The sequence below is a fragment of the Tachysurus fulvidraco genome, chromosome 3 (genome assembly GCF_022655615.1).
Source record: "Tachysurus fulvidraco isolate hzauxx_2018 chromosome 3, HZAU_PFXX_2.0, whole genome shotgun sequence".
NCBI lineage: Eukaryota > Metazoa > Chordata > Actinopteri > Siluriformes > Bagridae > Tachysurus > Tachysurus fulvidraco.
In genome coordinates, this window is record NC_062520.1 from 16524740 (window position 1) to 16545100 (window position 20361).

The 20361-nt window shown below is 41.9% G+C and overlaps 1 long non-coding RNA gene across 1 annotated transcript in view; it reads left to right on the forward strand.

Annotated features, from left to right (window-relative positions):
• The first annotated feature begins 249 nt into the window (after positions 1-249).
• LOC125140931 overlaps positions 250-20361 on the forward strand; it is a 29328-nt gene continuing 9216 nt past the window's right edge. The window contains exons 1-2 of the long non-coding RNA XR_007140254.1: positions 250-921; positions 9397-9423. This is a non-coding gene — a long non-coding RNA (uncharacterized LOC125140931). The remainder of the gene's footprint in view (positions 922-9396; positions 9424-20361) is intronic.

Here is a 20361-nt window from a genome sequence, read left to right on the forward strand (position 1 = left end):
ATTGTTCTCTAAGTCTATGATATATACAGGTTTTCCTTAATTAATTATAAGTGTCAGTGATTGAAATATTACTGAAGTAAATGAGTGTGATACTGACATGGACAGGACGTTTATCGAAGTCAGTGGTTTTCCAAAAGGTAGGGGCGATTGGCTTGTTGGAGCATCTGGGAATGATGTTTTCAGTGAAGGTGGCAGAAGGGGGGGTGGTCAGTCAAGGTCTCACAATGACCACAGTGGGGGTTTTGGTTTAAATTTAACAACAGATAATTATCCTGTTGGGCATGCCACAGTTTAGCTCCCTTGTACCTCTACACCTAATGCTGAGCAGGATGCTCTTAGCCATCTCACAGACATGATGGGCCAGTTAGGTACACAGATTGGAGAGTCAATTGTTTCCAGATTACTTTCCGCTGGCATAGTTAATAGCGATTCGATACACCACCACACGCAATCACAGATGAGACCAGAACAGTCTGTGTCAATGGTAGTACCACATGTGTCAGTACATGTAGGGTCTGAATATGACATTTCGTGGTGACAGATCTGACAAGTATGGTGTTAGAGAGTGGGTTGATAGAACCAAAGCTTGTATAAGAAAGCAGAAAAGTCCCATAACAGAACAAGCTGAGGAGATTATGAGCAGACTTACAAGAAAAGCTAAAGATATCGTTAAAATCAGTCTGCGAAGTTATTATACACTTGATGTAAAGCAGAATCCTGATTTATGATATTCTGCTGCAGTATTTCAGTGAGACCTCATCAAGCCTACCCCTTGCTGATTTCTACTGTATGCTACTCTTCCCAGAGCCAGTGAGAACCCAGTAGACTATTGGATTCGAATCAATAAGGCTGCTGATCTGGTGAATGATGGCCTTCATGGACAAGAGAAGCAGCGGTCTGATATGGACGAAGAGGTGACACGTACGTTCATCAAGCACTCTCCAGACCCAGATTTAATTAGTGTATTTAGATGTAAACCTATCCATGAGTGGAGATTTAAAGACATACAGTGCAGAATTGATGATTATCAAAGAGAATACATGGGTTGTGCTGGGGCATATGTAAAGAGCCACACTTCAACTGTGCTCAATAAGGAATGTGCTGAGCATAATCACCTTATCGGCTTTCCGCAGTCTGCTGTTCAAGGTACCTCGAGTTTTCTGTTTGCGCCAAGTATATGTAGACAGCCAGAACTCTAAGCAGAACTTAGTACTATTCAATGCCAATCAAGTCCTGCCTCAAACCTGCCCGCGGTACAAACCAGACTCAGAATACGCAACAGCCCGACAGTCAAGTGCTTTCACGTATGATGGGGATGTTGCAGTAGCTGATGGACAGAGTTCAGCCACGTGACGTTCCCACTCACAGAGTTGGCTTGAGGTGTGTGTCATGATAACAAACACAGCACTGTGACGCACTGCATATCTGATAAGCTGTGTTTCGAATGTTTCTCACCCAGACATGCGAAACATGATTGTCCAAACCTTTCCACTGGGCGTGAAGAGATGACGGGAAACTAATGGACTCATATTTGGTGGGAGGCAGTACGGGTCATGGTTGCTCCCAAGTTGTTACTGAGTGTGAAGAGATAAGCCATCTGATTGAGAACAGTGTTGGACTAAATATTGTGCATCAGAACACACATGTTGTGGGGGGACATGATAGCCTCTTTTATACACCTGTGAAAATGGGAGATAAAGTGTCACTTGGAGCCATGATGGATAGTGAGTCAATGGCATGCACTATAAATGACACGGTGGAGATGAAGCTGAAACAGGCAGGAGCAGTTGACGGAAACAGTGAGTTGAGCACTGATGTGGTCCTTGTGGGCTGTGGCGGATTGCGTGTCAAGCCTAAATCTGTTTACAATCTGACCATGGAAGTTTACGGTTTGAAAATGATTGTACCTACTCTAGTGGTTCCTGGCCAACACAACAAACTCATAATTGGAACTAATGTCATCAAACATATCCTGCGGCATATCAAGCAGTGTGAAGGTTTCTGGAGAGCTGTGTCTGGCCCTGAATCAAAGGATCCTGAATGTGAGAGCTTTCTGTAGATGCTCGCTGGACTAAATCCCTGGAGAGGTGAGAACATGCCTGATAAACTTGGGACAGTAAGGTGCAATTCGGCTGTCTGTCTTGAGCCTGGCTGTGAATACCTGGTGTGGGGGAGACTATCAAAATCAGCTGTTTCATCTCCAGGCAGTGCCGTCATGACAGAACCCACCACTTCTCATTCGATTCCCAGGGGTGTCATGGTGGCCAGGCTAATTACATCATTGTGGGGTGACAGATGGGCCCCTCTGAAAGTGATCAATATGTCAGGGAGAAGGCACAAAACTGGCTGATCTATACCCTTGCATTGCCCTTGAGGACATTGATAACATGGATACAGTCAAACCTCCCCTTGTAAGTTGTACCACAGGTTTGTCTGACTGTAGGGCCCAGTCAATGTCTGCAAGTAAAAGTTTGAAATCCATGAGACTGTCTGACTTAGATATCGAGTCATGTAATGTTTCTGATGAGTGCAGGCATCAATTAGCCAATTTAATCCTGACATATGAAGACATATTCTCCAGCAATCACCTTGACTTTGGAGAAGCTAAGGGCTTTGTACATAGAATCCACCTTTCTGACCCCAGACCATGTCGACTCCCATTCAGGAGGGTAGCCCCTAGTCAGTACCACAAGTTGCGACAGGTTCTGACGGATATGGAGGAAAAATAAATAATTCGTTGTTCAACGAGCGAGTATGCATCTCCACTTGTTTTAGTGTGAAAGAAGAATGGAGATCTTCAGGTTTGTACCGACTTCCGTTGGTTAAACAGAAGAACATTAAAAGATGCCCACCCTCTTCCACACCAAGCAGATTGCCTGGCAGTGCTGGTTGGTAACGCTCTGTTCAGTACGTTGGACCTCACATCAGGATTTTACAACATGCCATTACATGAGTACAACCATAAATTCACTGCCTTAACCACTCCAATGGGCCTGTTTGAGTACAATAGGTCACCCCAGGGTCTTTGCAATAGTCCTGGTAGCTTCATGTGGATGATGTACAGTATTTTTGGTGATCAGAACTTTCTCAGCATGCTGTGTTATATACATGATCTGATAGTCTTTGGCCCGAGTGAGAAAGTTGCACTTGATCGTTTGGAAATGGTGTTCGGAAGGATACAAGCCCATGGCCTGAAACTGGCTCCAAAAAAATGTCACCTTCTGAGAGCATCAGTAAAGTTTCTAGGGCATGTGATAGACAAGGACGAGGTGTCTACGGACCCTGATAAGGTGGAGTGTATCTCCAAGTTGTACAGTTCTGACCTGATGGAAGCCGATGGGAGCACACCATCTCAAAAAAGAATCAGATAATTTCTGGGGATGATGAACTTTTATTAACATTTCATTCCACATAATTCTCTCAAAGCAAAACCTCTCTTTGATCTTCTCCAAAGCCAAAAGGTCAGGGGAATGAAGAATAGGACTCGGAATGTGTCATGCCAAAACAGGAAACTGAGACCTATGGACTGGACTCAAGCACAGCATGATGCGGTCGAGCAGGTGAAAATGTCTCTGGTTGGGAGCGTTTTTCTAGCTCACCCGGATTTCACGTCATTTTGTATTGTGGGATGACACAAAGACTACTCCAAGTGCTCTACAATAACATGCTGATATGAGAGGAATATCAACTGACTCTGTGCAGAATGCTTTCAGATGGTCCTGCGACAAAAGTCAGGACGGAAGTGTTATCCCACAGCAACAATCATGCACAGTCAATTATGTTTTTGACATGAACCATCTTGCTATTGCAGGCTCAGATGTCTCAGCTGTCTTGTCTTCACATGTGGAGTGGAAACTTGGTGCTGATATGTGGGCTATGGCAGTTGTAGATCACCTGCCCCAATTAATTCCTACGGGCCAAGACACACTGCCTGAATTTTCTGTGGAAGAACTGCGTGAAAAGCAGATGAATGACAGAGTGTTGTCAAGAGTCATGTTTTACATTGAGCGCCATCGGAGGCCCACGAGAAAGGAAAAGGCAAGAGAGTCCGTGGCAGTGCTTCATTACCTTAGACACTGGGGATAAACTGATTGTGAGGAATTGTGTTCTCTGCAGGGTCTCATAACCAATCATCAAGGATGAAAGCCTTTCAATACGTTGTCCCAGACTCGTTGGTGGATGTAATTCTGAGGAGTGTTCATGATGACATTGGCCATCAAGGTCAATTCAGGAGTGTGAGTTTGGCGAAGCAGTGTTTCTTCTGGCTAAACATGGAGAATAGAGTACGTGATTATGTGCGCCGTTGTTGACGCTGCATCATAAGTAAAAGTTCTGATCCCTCCGGCAATGCTCCTTTGGAGAACATAAAATCTACAAGGCCACTAGAGCTGGTCTGCATTGATTTTTGGTGAGCTGAAGATGCTAAGAATAAATCCATTGATGTCTTAGTTGTGACCAACCATTTCACGCGGCTAGCTCAGGCTTTTGTGTGCCGAGACCAATCCGCCAAACAAGTTGCCAGGATCCTGTGGGACAGATATTTTTGTATCTATGGCCTGCCAGAGCGTATCCACGGTGACCAAGGTGCAAGCTTTGAGAGCCGACTCATTAGCGAACTTCTCAGTGTTTCAGGAGTAGTCAAATCACACACCACCCCTTATCATCCAATGGGCAATGGTAGCATGGAACGTTTTACCAGGATGCTAGGCAACATGATCCGTGTTCTATTTCCGGAAGTCAAGAGGGATTGGCCGAGACGTTTGCAAACATTGACATTCCTGTACAATTGCATGACACACGAGTCTATGGGCTATGCGCCCTTCTATATGATGTTTGGCAGGGTGCCTCGCCTTCCAGTTGACATTCTCTTTCATTCAGTCTTGGATGACCAGAATGTGATCAGCTATGACAAATTTGTTGACACACTTGTTAGGGACCTCAAGGAGGCCATATTGATTGCACAACAGTGTAGCGATTTTGGCTCACGAAGCAAGGTAAATATTTATAAGCAACTAAAACGTGTTATAGTGACTTCCAAATATTTTAACCTAAGTTGAAATTAACGGTACTGGAATTAACGTTACGCTTATTTGGTCTGTTCGTCTGGCGAACAGGACGTGTAACCTTTATTAATTCTATGAAGGCGGTATCTTCCCGGCCAAGAAAGATTCGCTCTTCTTTTACTGTATACCGTAATTTAAATTAAAGTAACTTAATAGAGCATGTAGTTCAGACCAGATATTGCAGGTACCTTAATTTGTGAGCGAGACTCAGAGACAAATCACCTGTGGCTCAAAATTATGACATTTAATGAATGAGACAAACACAACATAAAACTAACTACGGAATGAAATGAACGGAAATGAAAATAACGGAAATGAAAATAAAATAAAACAAAAGAAATTAAAATTGGGGAAAGGGAGGAAGAGACTGGAAAGAAGAAACTAGAGAAAGGAAGGAAAGGAATGGCAAGCTTAGACTTCAAAATTAAATCACACCCTAACTGGGAAATCGTCACAGAAACTTAAATTCACCTCAAGATTCAATGAAAGATTCCTACTTAAAATTACGCATCTAAATTGTTTGGTAGAGGAAACGGTTACTTGCATTGGCTTACTGCACAAGAGTCCGGATGCAACAGAGAAATCTCTGAAAAGTCAGTTAGGGTGGGGTCAGACGTTCTTCCAAGTTCTCCTGAAGATCAGAGCAGTTGTCGTTCTTGGAAGTGAAGCTTGCTGGAACTTCGTTGAAGGAAGATGGAGTCGTCTTGAAGCTGTTCCGAAAGTCTGACCACGGATTAGTGGTGTTTCTGACAATTTAAAGGTCGTGAACTCCACCCATCTTTGGGAAGATGACCAATACTTCGGTCAGGATTTTGAAGGGAAAAACTCCCTTTGTTTCAGGTGTCTGTGGGCGTGGTTTAGCTATCAAACTTTTAGATGACTTTAAAGTTTGATCCAGGGTGTATACACCAGTGCTTGAAAAATGAGTAACCGATAATTTTGTGGTCATTTGGATACTAAACATGAAGGGTAATGACGGTATGAAGGCAGCGGTACATTACATACATAGATCATTAATCAAGGCAAAGATAAAGGCAAAGAAACAAAAATGAAACATGAACAAGATGCACTTTCATTAGGGAAGTAAAAAGAAAACAATAGCTTCGTATATATTGACATCAGACCTTAAAGGGTCATACAGCATTAGAACAGGTATACATTAACATGCCATGATCAGTAAGATATGATGATAGAGTATAACGGATTTTAAAATACAATGTTGTTTTCTGACACATGAATAAAATACACCCTTGTCAGGAAATTAGGGAGCAAATAATTTTAAGTCAGGCAAGCCTTAAAAGAAGAAACACATTACAAAAAGGGTTATAAGAATGAGAACCTTAGAGTACCATATCTTGGGTTTTATTAGTAAACGGAATGTCTCATTGTGTTGTGTGTGTGTGTGTGTGTGTGTGTGTGTGTGTGTGTGTGTGTGAGAGTTTTGTTTGCAGGCCCCAATGAGCCGCATGGGGTTATCTGGTCTTTGTGGAGACTCCAGACATTCTGGAGCCAGGTGTGGGTGTAAACCTGGGTTGCTCATCGGTTAATTGAGGAGTAGATGTTGAAATTTAGGTTGCCGGAGACATGAAATCTAAAATGACTGGTACAAAACGCTACAACAGCATGCCACAAAAGAACAAAAGAGACATACAGTTTTGTATAACCATCGAGTGAAGGGGCTCGCCATTGATGTGGGGGACCAAGTATTGTTGGCGAATAATGCCGAGAGAGGTAAAAGGAAAACCGCTCACCGGTGGTGGACCACAAGCCTCAGACTCGCATTTACACAATCTTCTGTTACTGGTCCATTTTGTACCTGTGCCTGACGAGATGTCTGTCGATTGTCCAGTTTCCCTTGTGAGTGACCCACATGGTGACATACTTTCGAGTTTGTCAAGTCAGACGGAATGCTTAACCATGTCGAGTGAATCCTTGCATAACCACCTGGATAACATCACCTGTGAGGCAGGTCCTCAGGCCAGTCATTTGAATGACAATACTGACAGAACATTGAGTTGGGTTTCTCATTTGCCTGATGAGAGTCCAGAATCTATTTCAACTGTAGTCTCAAGGGCACCACGAGCTGCACCAGCAACGTCCTTTGAAGCTACATCTGTGAAGTCAGATGAAGCAACAGTTGCTGTGACTGTCACTGATGATGGCTGCCTTTCAGATTTAGGAAGCATAGACTCCGCAAGTACTGTTACGTCTGCTTAAGCACACTCGCGGTCCTCAGGTGTACCTCAGTCTACTCTTATGCCAGTTGCCGCTAGTTCCACCAGACAGGTTAGGTCACTCTTTGGCCGTTTCATCAAGCCAGTTACAACAGATTAATTCAAACAATGTCAGGCCAGGCTGTCATTAAAGACGCTAAGCGTAATGTTGAGGCTGTTTGCAAATCTATGTTTCGAACTTTTGCTGATTAGGAAAGTAAATCTCCTTTTGTGTAATATTTGGGAAATTTTTCTTCCTAGTTTGTCTGGACTAGTTCAAGTTCCTTGTTTCATGTTGGAATAACCTACCTGAGGGTGGGAAGTGTCCTCATAGTTCAGTGTTGAGGAGCCCTCCTTGTTTATGTAATTTTTATGCATTTTGTTGTTTCATTTCTTTACTTAGTGTATTCTGGAAATACTAGATTTTGGAAGAATATTGCGGGATGTATGTGGACATTCTTCTGTCGATTGTTGATCGGGGAACTTTGCGCTACTCTCTTATCTATTCATCCTTATGGGATTATTTTCATATTGACCGTCCTTATATGGGAGATTCTTCTTTTGATGCGACATGCTTGGTGTTTGTTTTTGTTGCACCTTTGGTGATACCTAAGTTTCATGTAATTCTGTGGGGGTGAATGTAACAGAGTTCATTAATACTAATTATATTCATGGTGTTGAATTACATGAAATTAGAGGATAAATTAAGTCAAATGTTGTTTTGGCACCCCTAGTGGTTAATGCATTGCGCCTACCGTAGTTCATGGCTGACACTGCTGCGGGTACTTTTATAAAGGTGATAATAGCGTGTTTAATATGACTTTTTCCAATATAAACATTTGTAGTAATTATATCAATGTACAGGAGTTGGATGGATTTATATGTCTGATGGAAACTTTGTCGAGCAATTATTGTGGTGCCTCGTGTCTCATGCGGCTAAATTAATGTCCTTTGGCCGATGTAGCTACAGATAGCTAAATGGAAAACACACAGTTGCCTTTAATGAGAGCAAGTTTGTTTATTTTATGTTTTTCTTATTTCAGTGGTTTATGTCTGCAGTTTTTTCACCCAGTGTTATACATTTTGATGTATTTCTCAGGTTTTTATTTTCATGTTTATTTTTGTTATTTTGTTAATATGGAATTGTTACAAGTTTGTATGAGTTCAGCAGAAAATTGCTGACACTGCTGTGGTGGTTTATGTCTGCAGTGTTTTCACACAGTGTTATACATTTTGATGTATTTCTCAGATACGATCACCAATGCTGGGGATAATAAAATAAAGAACAGACAACCAGAGTCTTGTGTACGTCGTCAATTTAAAGTTTACGATGGTTGTGTGTCACACAACGGACAACAATCGTTACACAGGCACAGGAAGTTCCTCTGGTTTGCTTTTGGGGTGAAGCTTACAAGTATTGTGCTCTTCCATTTGGTCTAGCCCTATCTGCAGTGCATCCACGTACTGAATTTCCAGTCATCAACATGCTGTTCTTTCCCATATGAGGTATCTATGCCTCTTGTTGAACCTAGCAACTGGGTGCCTCTCTGGCTAATGTGTGTGAGCTTTCATCCCTGCAGGCTTCCTCTTAGGTTCATAAGGGTTACACACCATGATCTTCATACCCTTCTTATTTGGAAAAGACCCTGGTTCCTGACTTCATCTTTGCTAGACTCTTTTGACGGATGGCTTAATTTTTGGCTGGGTATTGATCTTGGATGGCCACCCCATCCATATTCTCTGGGAGGTCTTAACTCTCATGGCTGAGGGCTGTATTACTAACATTTAAAACATTTTTCCCACACCTCAAGGGCTGCCATGTGCTCGTGCAACCCCTCTTCTAATTCCTACAGACACAACTGGTCTGAACTATGGACCAGCTCTTTCAGAAGATTTGATTCAACTACTGAACCCAGGAGCTTCCAACAACAATGAATCACTCACACACTTAAGTTCAACTGAAGATAGATAAATGTATTGAATTGTCAGATTTTAGTATTGTATCCAAGTAACATGACATGAAAATAATAAACAAAAATAAACCAAAATAATTGTTTTGTTGCTATATTGTAAACAGTATAACAAAATTTCCCTTCTCTCTCTCTCTCTTTTCTTTTTAGATCACCTCAGTTTCAGGACATCTTAAGGTGAGTGTTTTCTCTTTAGTGCTATAAATATATGTCACTATATGCACTATTTTCTTCTTACTCTTATGTTTACCTTAATTTACTCTGTGAAAGTAAATAACCTGAATCACTGTAATAAAGAAAAAAAAAAAAAAAGCACTGTTAAGTCAATTCACATTAACACTTCTCAATGTGCATATAATGATTAATTCCCTTTCCAGTTGTATAGCAAAATGTTAGACTTGAAATTGAACATATAACACAAAACAACAAATTCACTGTAAACTCTCAATGCACATTTAAAATGTACATCACATTACACAAGCTTCATCAAATCAATAAACCAGTCTTTACCAAAACAGTTAATTAGTCTTTTACAAAACAGTAAATCAGTCTTTATAATCTTTCCACATAAATGGATTGTATCTCAGTCTTTCCTTTAAGGTGAATTTCCTCCACAAGAAAAATAGGAAAAATGTAACTGTGTGTGTGTGTTTCACTTGCCTACAGTCCGTTTGGCAATGAAAGGGTTAAATCTCACGGATTTACGACTCGATGAAAACTAATCGTGGCTCTCCAGTACCAACTTCATCCATTAACGGATGAATTGAAACGATTCCAGAAAGCGCTATCGTTACCGTAGCAACGTTAGCCTTGTGTGTAAACCAGCACCCCCACATGTAGTATTCACAGCGCAGGAGCAATGGAGATGAAGGATCATGTAAACTTCAAAACAATCAATCACAACAACAACAAAAAAAACCTGACCTTGAATATATAAGGCCACAAAAGCATCATTAGTTTTCAAAGTCTTCATAAAATGCATTAATGTTTACATAGAGTTCAACTTTATATCAAAATAACATAGGGGCAATCTTCATTTGGCTGGGCAGCATCCACTACATCAACCTCAATTGTGTTTGGTGCAATCAATTGGCTGTCTATCTGCTGGGAAGAATTTTCATTAGAGACAAGGTGAGAAACCACATCTAGAGATTTTCTAGGCACAACACAATAATGTTCACTCTCAGAATTTTCCCCATCATTTGAACATTCTGCTTCTGCGTCTCTGGCGTACCTTGTGTGAAGCTGTCTCGGTTGCTTCAACTCTGGGCAAAAACCCACAAGGTAAGAGCAGATCTCTGTGCAAGGTACGAACAGGACCATTTCTTCCTTCATGGCAAACAGTATGCACAGGTATGTCTCGTACTTTACTCAACACAACATAAATATCTGTTTCCCACTTGTCTGCCAGTTTTTGTTTCCCCCTTAATCTGACATTTTTGACCAAAACTCTATCTCCCACTTCCAGAACAGAATTCACCACATTTCTGTCAAAGCTCTTTTTATTCCGTTCAGCCACCTTTCTACTGTTTTCTACAGCCACCTTATAACTTTCCTCTAGTCTTTGCTTTAGAGAGGTCACATACTGTGAGTGAGATTGTTGTGGTTCGTCATTCAAGATTCCAAAGGTGGCAACATGTCCAGTGGCAACTGTGGCTGCCTTCCAAACATCAACTCTTAGTTTCTCTTAGGGTGGTATGGTGTCGTTCTTACTTTACGAATCCCGGCAATCTTACACAATTCTTGTATAAAGCGCGACTCAAAATCCGGCCCTTGGTCGCTATGTAGCTTTTCGGGGAAACCATAATGCACCAAAAATTTTCCCAAAGGCACTTAGCTACCGTCTGAGCCTCCTGGTTATGCGTTGGAATTGCAACTGCATACTTCGAAAAGTGGTCAGTAATTACTAGAATGTCTTTTGTGTTGCTGTTGTCGGGCTCCATGGATAGAAAGTCCATACAAAGAAACTCTAATAGACGGCTGGTCTGTATGTTCACCAGCGGGGCTGCTTTCTGTACCGGAGCCTTCCGCCTGACACAATGTTCACAAGTACTAATATTTTCTACAGCACTGGCCATTCGGGGCCAATAAAACCGGGCACTAAGAAGGTCGAGTCCTCTCCACCCCTAGGTGGCACGTATCATCATGCAAAGAGGTAAGTACTAACTCTCCTGTCAGATCTTTAGTTAATGCGAGTTGCTTTTGCACCCTTCCCTGATCTATACGCTTCCCGTACAATAAGCCACGTCTGATCTCAAATGTACCCCACTCACAAAACCACAAAGCCATTTCCAATGAAATATTTTTCATGCTGGGCGGTCTTTTGCTTGCTTCTAGCAGATCAATTATCTCCCTTATTTCAGGGTCGGCTCTTTGTCTACATGCCATGTCATCCTCTGACAAGGTAGAATTGCAGATAAGCCATGAGCACACTCATCCAGGAAAGCTTGAGGTAATGAATTTACATTCATACCTAGAGACTCAGCCAAAATCACTGGAGAAGGCTGAATCTGGTGCCTCTCACAAATGGCTTTTACCACCTCTGGCAATATTACTTGCGGCCCTTGTTCACCACCCAAATGATTCAGCGTGAACTGCTTTATGCGTTCTTATTCTTTCTGGGACCCTACATCATCCCTAAGTGGACTGTTGGGATGACGAGACAATCCATCTACGTCCAGATTTTGAGTTCCTGCTCGGTAGAGAATTTTAAAACTGTACATCGACAAGCTAGAGAGCCATCGATAGCTTGTGGCATGAAGCTTTGCCGAAGTCATAATATACGTTAGCGGATTACTATCCCTTACCACAGTGAATTCACTCCCATACAAATAATCACTAAATTTAGAGGTAACCGCCCACTTCATTGCTAAAAACTCCAGCTTATGAGCTGGGTATTTAGCTTCGCTTTGGGTCAACCCCAGACTGGCATATGCAATGACCCTCAGCTGCCCCTCCGGCTCCTGATACAGAGCAGCACCCAATGGTACTGGCATCGGTATGTAACAGGTAAGGGAGTCTGGGATCCGCATAACCCAGAATAGGAGCAGTTGTCAGTTTGTCCACAATTGTGTCAAATGCTCTTTGGCATTCGTTAGTCCATCTTTCCCCCAATGGATCTCTGGAGTTCAGGTAAGTTTGCTTCACTTCTCTACACTGAGTGCTTCTCCGAACCGGGGAATATCCAGCTGTGAGATCATTCAGGGGTCTAACAATTTTTGAAAAGTCCTTCACGAATCTACGGTAATAACCGGCAAATCCTAGAAAGGATTTCAACTCTTTAAGAGTCTGCGGTTTCGGCCAGGTCTTTACGGCTTCTATTTTGCTTGGATCTGTACTAACACCGTGTTGAGACACAATATGACCCAGGTAATGTACGGATGTCTGAAAGAAAGTACACTTTTCGGGAGAGTGTTTCAGCCTGTACTCTTTCAACCGGTTTAGTACTTTTATCAGACGGCGCTCATGTTCTTCGAGGGTGTCTGAAACACAATTACGTCATCAATGAAAACCAAGACCTTGCTCCTTTTTAGGCTACCCATACAGCGCTCCATAAGCCGCTGAAAAGTACTTGGGGCATTTGTTATGCCCTGAGGCATCCTATTATATTCCCAGAATCCAATTGGACATACAAATGCTGTCTTGGCTTTATCCTGCTTATTCATCTCTATCTGATAGTATCCTGACTTCAGATCTAAAACGGAGAACCACTTGGAGCCCGTGAGTACCGAAAATGCCTCCTCAAGATTTGGAAGAGCATAGGCATCCTTAATGGTCCTCGCATTCAATGTTCTGAAGTCAATACAAAGACGAACAGAGTTATCTTTTTTCTCACCACTACAATGGGAGATGAAAAGGGTGATTCAGATTCCCTAATTATTCCGGCATCCAACAACTCCTGTGTTTCCTAACTGCACTAACATCTTGTGGATGTATGGGTTGGGGTCGCTGCTTAAAAGGAGTCTCATTGCTAAGCTTAATATGATTAACTCTGTCTGTATGGCCGTAATCCATATCATGCAATGAGAACCTCAGGCATCGTATTCAGCAAAGCAGTTATTCGACATTTCCATTCTGTCAGCAAGGGTGAATCACCAAAGTCAATGTTTATCTGTGGTTCATTTGATTGCTCTCGAGCTTGTGAGAAGTCACTTTTCTGAGGAATTTCTGTCACTTTCTGAAATGAGCAAACATTAGCTAGAACAGTCTTAGGAGATATATTAATGTCAGCTTGAGTTTCGTTTTTTACCAACAGTGGCACACTAAAGGAGCGTTTGCCAGATAAAGCATTCAAACTACTGGCTACAACTAACCCACCCAATAGGTTGGACATTTCAGCAGAGTCAATGACGGCTAGACCTGCAGGTAAAATCTCAGGGTTGTTCACTCTGTTACATGCCCCAGGATTTCAGCACACCTCTGGTTATGTCTGGCACTCAAAATCTTAAGCACAGCTTGATACCCATTGAAAGCTGGGTTGAGCTCGAGATCTCCCTGGGCATGCACATCATATAATGCATCCAAGGAATTGGTACCTATCAATATCTGCTGCACTCCCTCCAAGTCTGGAACCACTAAAGCTAGTGTGTCAATATTTGCTGTGACCGCTAGAAACTCCTTAGGAAAGGTTAAGGTAAGTTCCACAAATCCTAAATAGGGTACCGATTGCCCATTGGCCCCTTCAACCTCTCACAAGGTGTCTAAGGGCTTTACAGGGAAATCAAAGTGTGCAGTGTGAAATGACAAGGGGATTGTGGTTACCTGAGAACCAGTGTCTAGTAAACAATTCACCTCTGTTCCCTTGATGCACAACTGAGCAGTGCACTTTGTCCCAATTAACCCTTTTGGTACCCTTGATACCCTGTCCTTAGAACAATAGTCAAAAGTTTTTCTGTGCTTTTTAGGACATTCAAGTTGGGCTCCGATCTCTGTATGCCCTAGTACAGTGTCGATTTGGAATTTAGCTGCTGAAGCACAACATGATTCTGTGAATCACAATGAGCTTGTTTCTCCCTCAGCATACGACGCTTTCTATCAACTTCAAGAGGGTTTGGATCGTTTTTGCAATGAGCAACAATGTGCCCATCCTCACCGCAATTAAAGCAGTACCCGGGACGAGGTCGAGCAGAGACTACACCACTCAAGTTAGACCGCTTAGGCTGTGACTTTCAAAGTCTCCATGTGAACCTAACAGCTTTTGGGTTTGATTTTTCTGTGCTCCAGTTATGGCTAATTGAGCTTTTAGCTCAGCAACCTGCTTCCTTAGGTCTGCAAGTTCTGAAACATCTGAGTCACGGTGAGTGTTCTTTTTAGTTATAGCTGACCCTATAGCTTTGCCCTGTGCTGTCAACTCATTTATTTCTTCTTTTAGCGTAGAAATACCTGCGGTTTCCTGAACATCAGTCTGACCCTGTTAAGGACTTGAGACTTCAAAGGCACTAACTGAGCATGTATTTTCGATATTTGCTTTTTCACCGGATCAACATCAGCAGCTGCTCCAGCGCCTACCTTGAAATTCAGCTTGTGCACTGTAGTATGTGACTTAAATGAGTGTAAGCCAGGTTTCGTCATTCCCAAATGGCTTCGCATGCGTTCCTCTTTTGAGGCTTGTCTGTCCTCCTCGGTCCTAACAGCCACCTGGTTACACCAGTGTGCACAGCACTGTGGTGGTTTCCAATATCAATCATCAGGGCAGTCTGCATTCCCTCTGTTCAGGTTAGCACAGAAAATTCTGCTCTGCGCAGAGAGCAGGTTTCTTTCAATGAGAGAGATTTTAATCACAGGGCATATAAATTATGATGCAGAATTTCTGATGTAATTGGTGTTGAGGCCCGGGGGGTTTGTCTCCACCCCAGGCGGTGGAGTGCATGTGTCAGCTTTTCGGCCAGGTGGAAGTGGATCTGTTCACCTCCAAAGGCGTTGACCCACTGTCCATATGGTATTACCTCTCTCATCTGGCCCCTCCAGGCCTGGATGCTCTGGTACAGACTTGGCTGAGGCTCTGCCTGTATGCCTTCCTGGACATCCAAACCACAGTGTGCCATGATCGGGCTCGAGTTTGGTACATGGACCGAGTCTCCCTCCTAGACAACACTCCATCCAATACTCGTCAATAAAGATATCCTCTTGCCCTGAGATATGAAAGCTCTAGATCTGGCCCTTGAGGAGGACCAGTAGCTAGACTTTCATCTGAGGTGTGGTGGAGACTCTATTGAATGCTAGGGCTCCCTTTGCTAGGAAGCTGTACACTCTGAAGTGGAGTCTTTTCCACCTCTGAAGTGATGAATTCTGTCAAGACCCAGTTCACTGTCCGGTCGGTACAGTGCTGGAGTTTCTGCAGTCTTGCTTTTCTCGAGGCCTGTCCCCCTCTGCTTTAAAAATGTATATGGCTGCCATTTCTGCAAACCATGAATCAGTCCTTGGGGCCTCCTTGGGTAGGCATCCCCTGGTCTCTCATTTTCTGTGCAGTGCCAGGCAGCTGAAACTTTCCTGCAGACCACACCTTACTTCCTGGGACTTCTCAGTGATCCTGGAGGGACTGCTGAAAGCCCCTTACAGTTCATGGAGTCAGCCTCTAAGAGGTTTCTGACACTGAAGATGACTTGGTCTACCTCAAAAGAGTGAGAGATCTGCAGGTCTTGTCATTCACCCCCACCTGCCTAGAATTTGCCCCAGGAATGTCCAAGGCTATCATGCACTCAAGGGTGGGATGCATTCCCAAGGTGCCCAATATGGCTAGGTGTCCGGTCATTCTTCAGGCCTACTGTCCTCTGCCCCATGAGTCAATAAATCAGGGGAGGCTGAACTTGCTTTGCCCAGTAAGGGCCTTGAGAACATATGTCCTCCACTTGAGCTCATGGCGTAAGTCCTCCTCACAGTTTATCTGCCTTAGGAGATAGAGCAGAGAAATCTGACCTCCAAGCAGCAACTGGCACACTGGGTAGGAGAGTCCTTTACTCAGGACTAAATGTACATGTTTTGCCTCTAGGTGTCAGAGCTCACTCCAGAACTTGTTCCCCACGAACAAAATTGTGTCTTGTTCTGTCAACAGAACAAGACACTTGAGGCCAACACTATGGATGCTTTTTTGATAAATTTGTGTGAAGTGAGAGTTTATGCAAGGGGTAAGACCATTAGCAAAGACACCTAGTAAACTAGGTGAAATTAAGCTAACCCGGTATAGTTAGCTTAATTTCACCTAGTTTACTAGGTGTCTTTGCTAATGGTCTTACCCCTTGCATAAACTCTCACTTCATACACATTTTTACATTTTCCTTATAAAAAGTAAAATAAAAACTTAAATAAAATTGCATAACATCCACATGGATGGCAGGACCCACAGTTTTCCAGCAGACCATCGCCCAAAGAGTCACACTGCCTCTGCTGGCTGGCCTTCCTCCCATAGTGCATTTTGGTGCCAAGTGCTTCCCAAGTGAGTGACATATATGCACCCTGCCAAAATGTTTTCTCCATGGTCCAGTTCACGTTCACTGGTCTGTGGCTTTGCAGCCCCATACACAACAAACTCCAATGTGCATTTTCCTTTAGAACCAGCATTACCTTCAGCAATTTGAGTTACAGTAAATGGCCAGCCTTCACTCCCCTCGTGCATCAATAAGCCTTGGCCACCAATCACCCTGTTGCTGGTTCAGCACAGTTTGTTCCTTGGACCACTCTTGACAGATACTGATCACTGCAGACTGTGTGATGTCCTATATATAAGTGCTATCTACTGACCCATCTAACTGAACAATAAAAAATTATTTTCCAAAAAAATAGATTTCTGACTCTATATAACTTAATCAAATAGACATTAGCAGTACCGTTGAAAATCAGTGGTGGTCTTACCAAGTCTTACTAGGCATTGCTGCACAAGTACTGTATGCAGAGGCAGTGATGACTGCTTCCAATCTACAAATGCTGACTCCTTTGTAGAGTTACAAAGGGGCGGAAAGTTTGCGGTAATTTTTCCAGTAACTTTCCGGAAACTTTCCACAGGAAATTAATGTGGGGGAAATTTTGGAAATATTCGAAATTGGAAACTTTACGGGAATTTATGGAAATTTACGGGAATTTAGAGGAATTTATGAGAATTTATGGAAATTATTTGGAAATATAGGGGAATTTATTTAAACTATATCATATACAAACATAAATAAACATTTTGTTTGGTCATAAGCAGACATGTATGCAAGGTGATACAAATTTAAAAAATTGTCTTGACTGATTTAATTTTAAGTAGATCTTTTATTGATTCTTTCATTGAGTAACACAAAAGCATAATAAACATTATTATGCTTGTAATAAACATCATAAACTTAATTGTAATAAACATATGTAGCGTCTGGTACAGGTCATTTAGATTTCATGTCCAAGGCACCCTAAACTTCGGCATCTAATCTTCAATCAACCGATGAGCAACCCAGTTTTTACACACACACACACACACACACAACTGGCTCCAGAATGACTGGAGCCTACACAAAGACCAGATAACCCCATGCCGCTTCTCTGATTGAACTCATAGGGGCCCCTCAACCAGAACACACACACACACACACACACACACACACACACACACACACACACACACACACACACACACACACAACACAATAAGACATTCCTTTTACTAATAAAACAAGTAGATAAGATACTCTAAGATTCTTATTCTTATAACCCTGTTGTAATGTGTTTCTTCTGTTAAGGCTTGCCTGACTTAAAATTATTTACTCCTTACTGTTCAGACAAGGGTGTATTTTATTCATGTGTCAGAACACAACACTGTAGTAACATCAGTTGCACTTTGATTACTGATCTGTGTATGTAATGTACCGCTGCCTTTATACCGTCATTACCCTTCATGTTTAGTATCCAAATGACCACAAAATTATCTGTTACTCATTTTTCAAACCATGGTGTATTTTATTTGAGCATGAAAGGCGCCACACCGTCTTAATACACCTTGGATAAAACGTCATCTTTATAGCTAAACCACGCCTACAGACACCTGAAACAAAGGGAGTTTTTCCCTCCGAAATCTCAGGCCGTAGTATTGGCCATCTCCCCAAAGATGGGTGGAGTTTCCAACCTTTAAATTGTCACAAACACCAATATTCCATGGTCAGACTTTCGGAACAGCTTGGAGACGACTCCATCTTCCTTCAAAGAAGTTCCAGCAAGAACTTCTTCCAAGAACTTGAAATCTGTGAACAATGAAATCTTCCAAGAACTATTCTGATCTTCAGGAGAACTTGGAAGAACGTCTGACCCCACCCTACCTGACTTTTCAGAGATTTATCTGTTGCATTAGGACTCTTGTGCAGTAGGCCAATAAAAGTAACCATTTCCTTTACCAACCAATTTAGATGCGTATTTTAAGTATGAACCTTGTATTGTGTCTTGAGGTGAATTTAAGTTTCCGGTGACAATTTCCCAGTTAGGGTGTGATTAATTTTGAAGTTTAAGCTTGCAATTTCTTCTTTCCAGTCTCTTCCTCCCTTTCCCCAATTTTAATTTCTTTTGTGTTATTTTATTTTCATCTTTGTTTTCCCTATTTCTTTTGTTTGTTTGTGTAGTTAGTTTGATGTTGTGTTTGTCTCACTCATTAAATGACATATTTTTGTGCCACAAGTGATTGTCTCTGAGTATCGCTCACAAACTTAAGGTACCTGCAACATCTGGTATGAACTACATGCTCTATTAAGTTAATTTAATTCAAATTACGGTAAAGTAAAAGGGGAGTGGACCTTCCTTGGCCGGGAAGATACCTCCTTCATAGAATTAATAAAGGTTACACAGCCTGTTCGGCGGACGAACAGACCAAATAAGTGTAACGTTAATTCCATTACCGTTAATTTCAACTTAGTTTAAAATATTTAGGAGTCACTATAACACATTATAATTACTTATAAATATTTACCTTGCTTCGCGAGACAAAATCGCTACACATATTTCCCTATGATTGCTGTAAAATGAAAGCATCCCCCACCCTTGATCTAAAAAAGTCCCAATCAAAATGTAAAATGAAGCATTTTTTCTCAAGCTTATTGGTCTCTGCTTCTGTGGTAGTCAAGGCCTGGAAAATGGAGGGGAATCTGATTTTTTTTTTTAATGTCGGGGGAGAGAGTGTGTGGGGGAGGGTCATCAAATTAACTGTGCATGTGGTAACACTCCTAATTTACTGCTTATTAAGAGTTAGTAAGGTAGTTAAGTAAGGTAGTTAGTAAGGTAGTTAAGTTTAGGTATCGGGTACAATTAAGAATGTAGAATAAGGTAATGCATAATAAGGCTGTCTGTGGAATCTGCTTGCATGCTGTTTTTACATTTGGACCTGTTTCCAAAGATGCCAAGGAATCATGAAAGGAATACTGCCAAGAGGATGATTCAAATGGTGCCTTTAGTTCCATCTTTGAGGGTACCTGTATTCCTTGCAGTACATATGTACTGGTAGATCACTCTCTGATTTCTACTAGGTAACTGAGTACCCCTTGGCAGGTCATAAGTAATGTGTCTCATCATGCCTTCATGTCTTACAAGCTACAATTAAAATAATGTATTTTTATACTCTAAATGTTTAAGTACTTTAGCATACTCAGTATATGAAGTAAATTTAAGAAGGATATCCCTCTTAATATAGAAATAAGACAAGCTTTACCAGAATCCAGATATAAAATTTTAATTCCAAGGCAGAATCAATAGTAGCAAGTAAATCTCCCTCAGGGGACAAGAAGAAATCTTGAGTGGAGGAAACCTTCACCATGTTCATCACAGTGACACTGGAAAGTATGATTATAAATCATTTCTCTTCTTTGTATAGTAAAAGTAAAGCTGTGCAAAGTATGCTAAAAGGAACTTGAGTAATAGTATAATTAGGAGTTTAGATTTTTTTAGTTTATCACACTGTTAAATGACATTTCTTACACAAGTCTTCTTTGAATGTTGGATTGTCATAACTGTGCCACTGCTTATGGAGGCTGTCGGTGATGTTACTAACTTTTAACAACAAATACCATTAGGAGAAACCCAAGGCCAAAAGTTAAGGAGACTTTCAGAGCTGTTAATCATTTAAGCAGACAATCTAACTAACACTTGGCAGTCCTGTGTTCCAGTAAT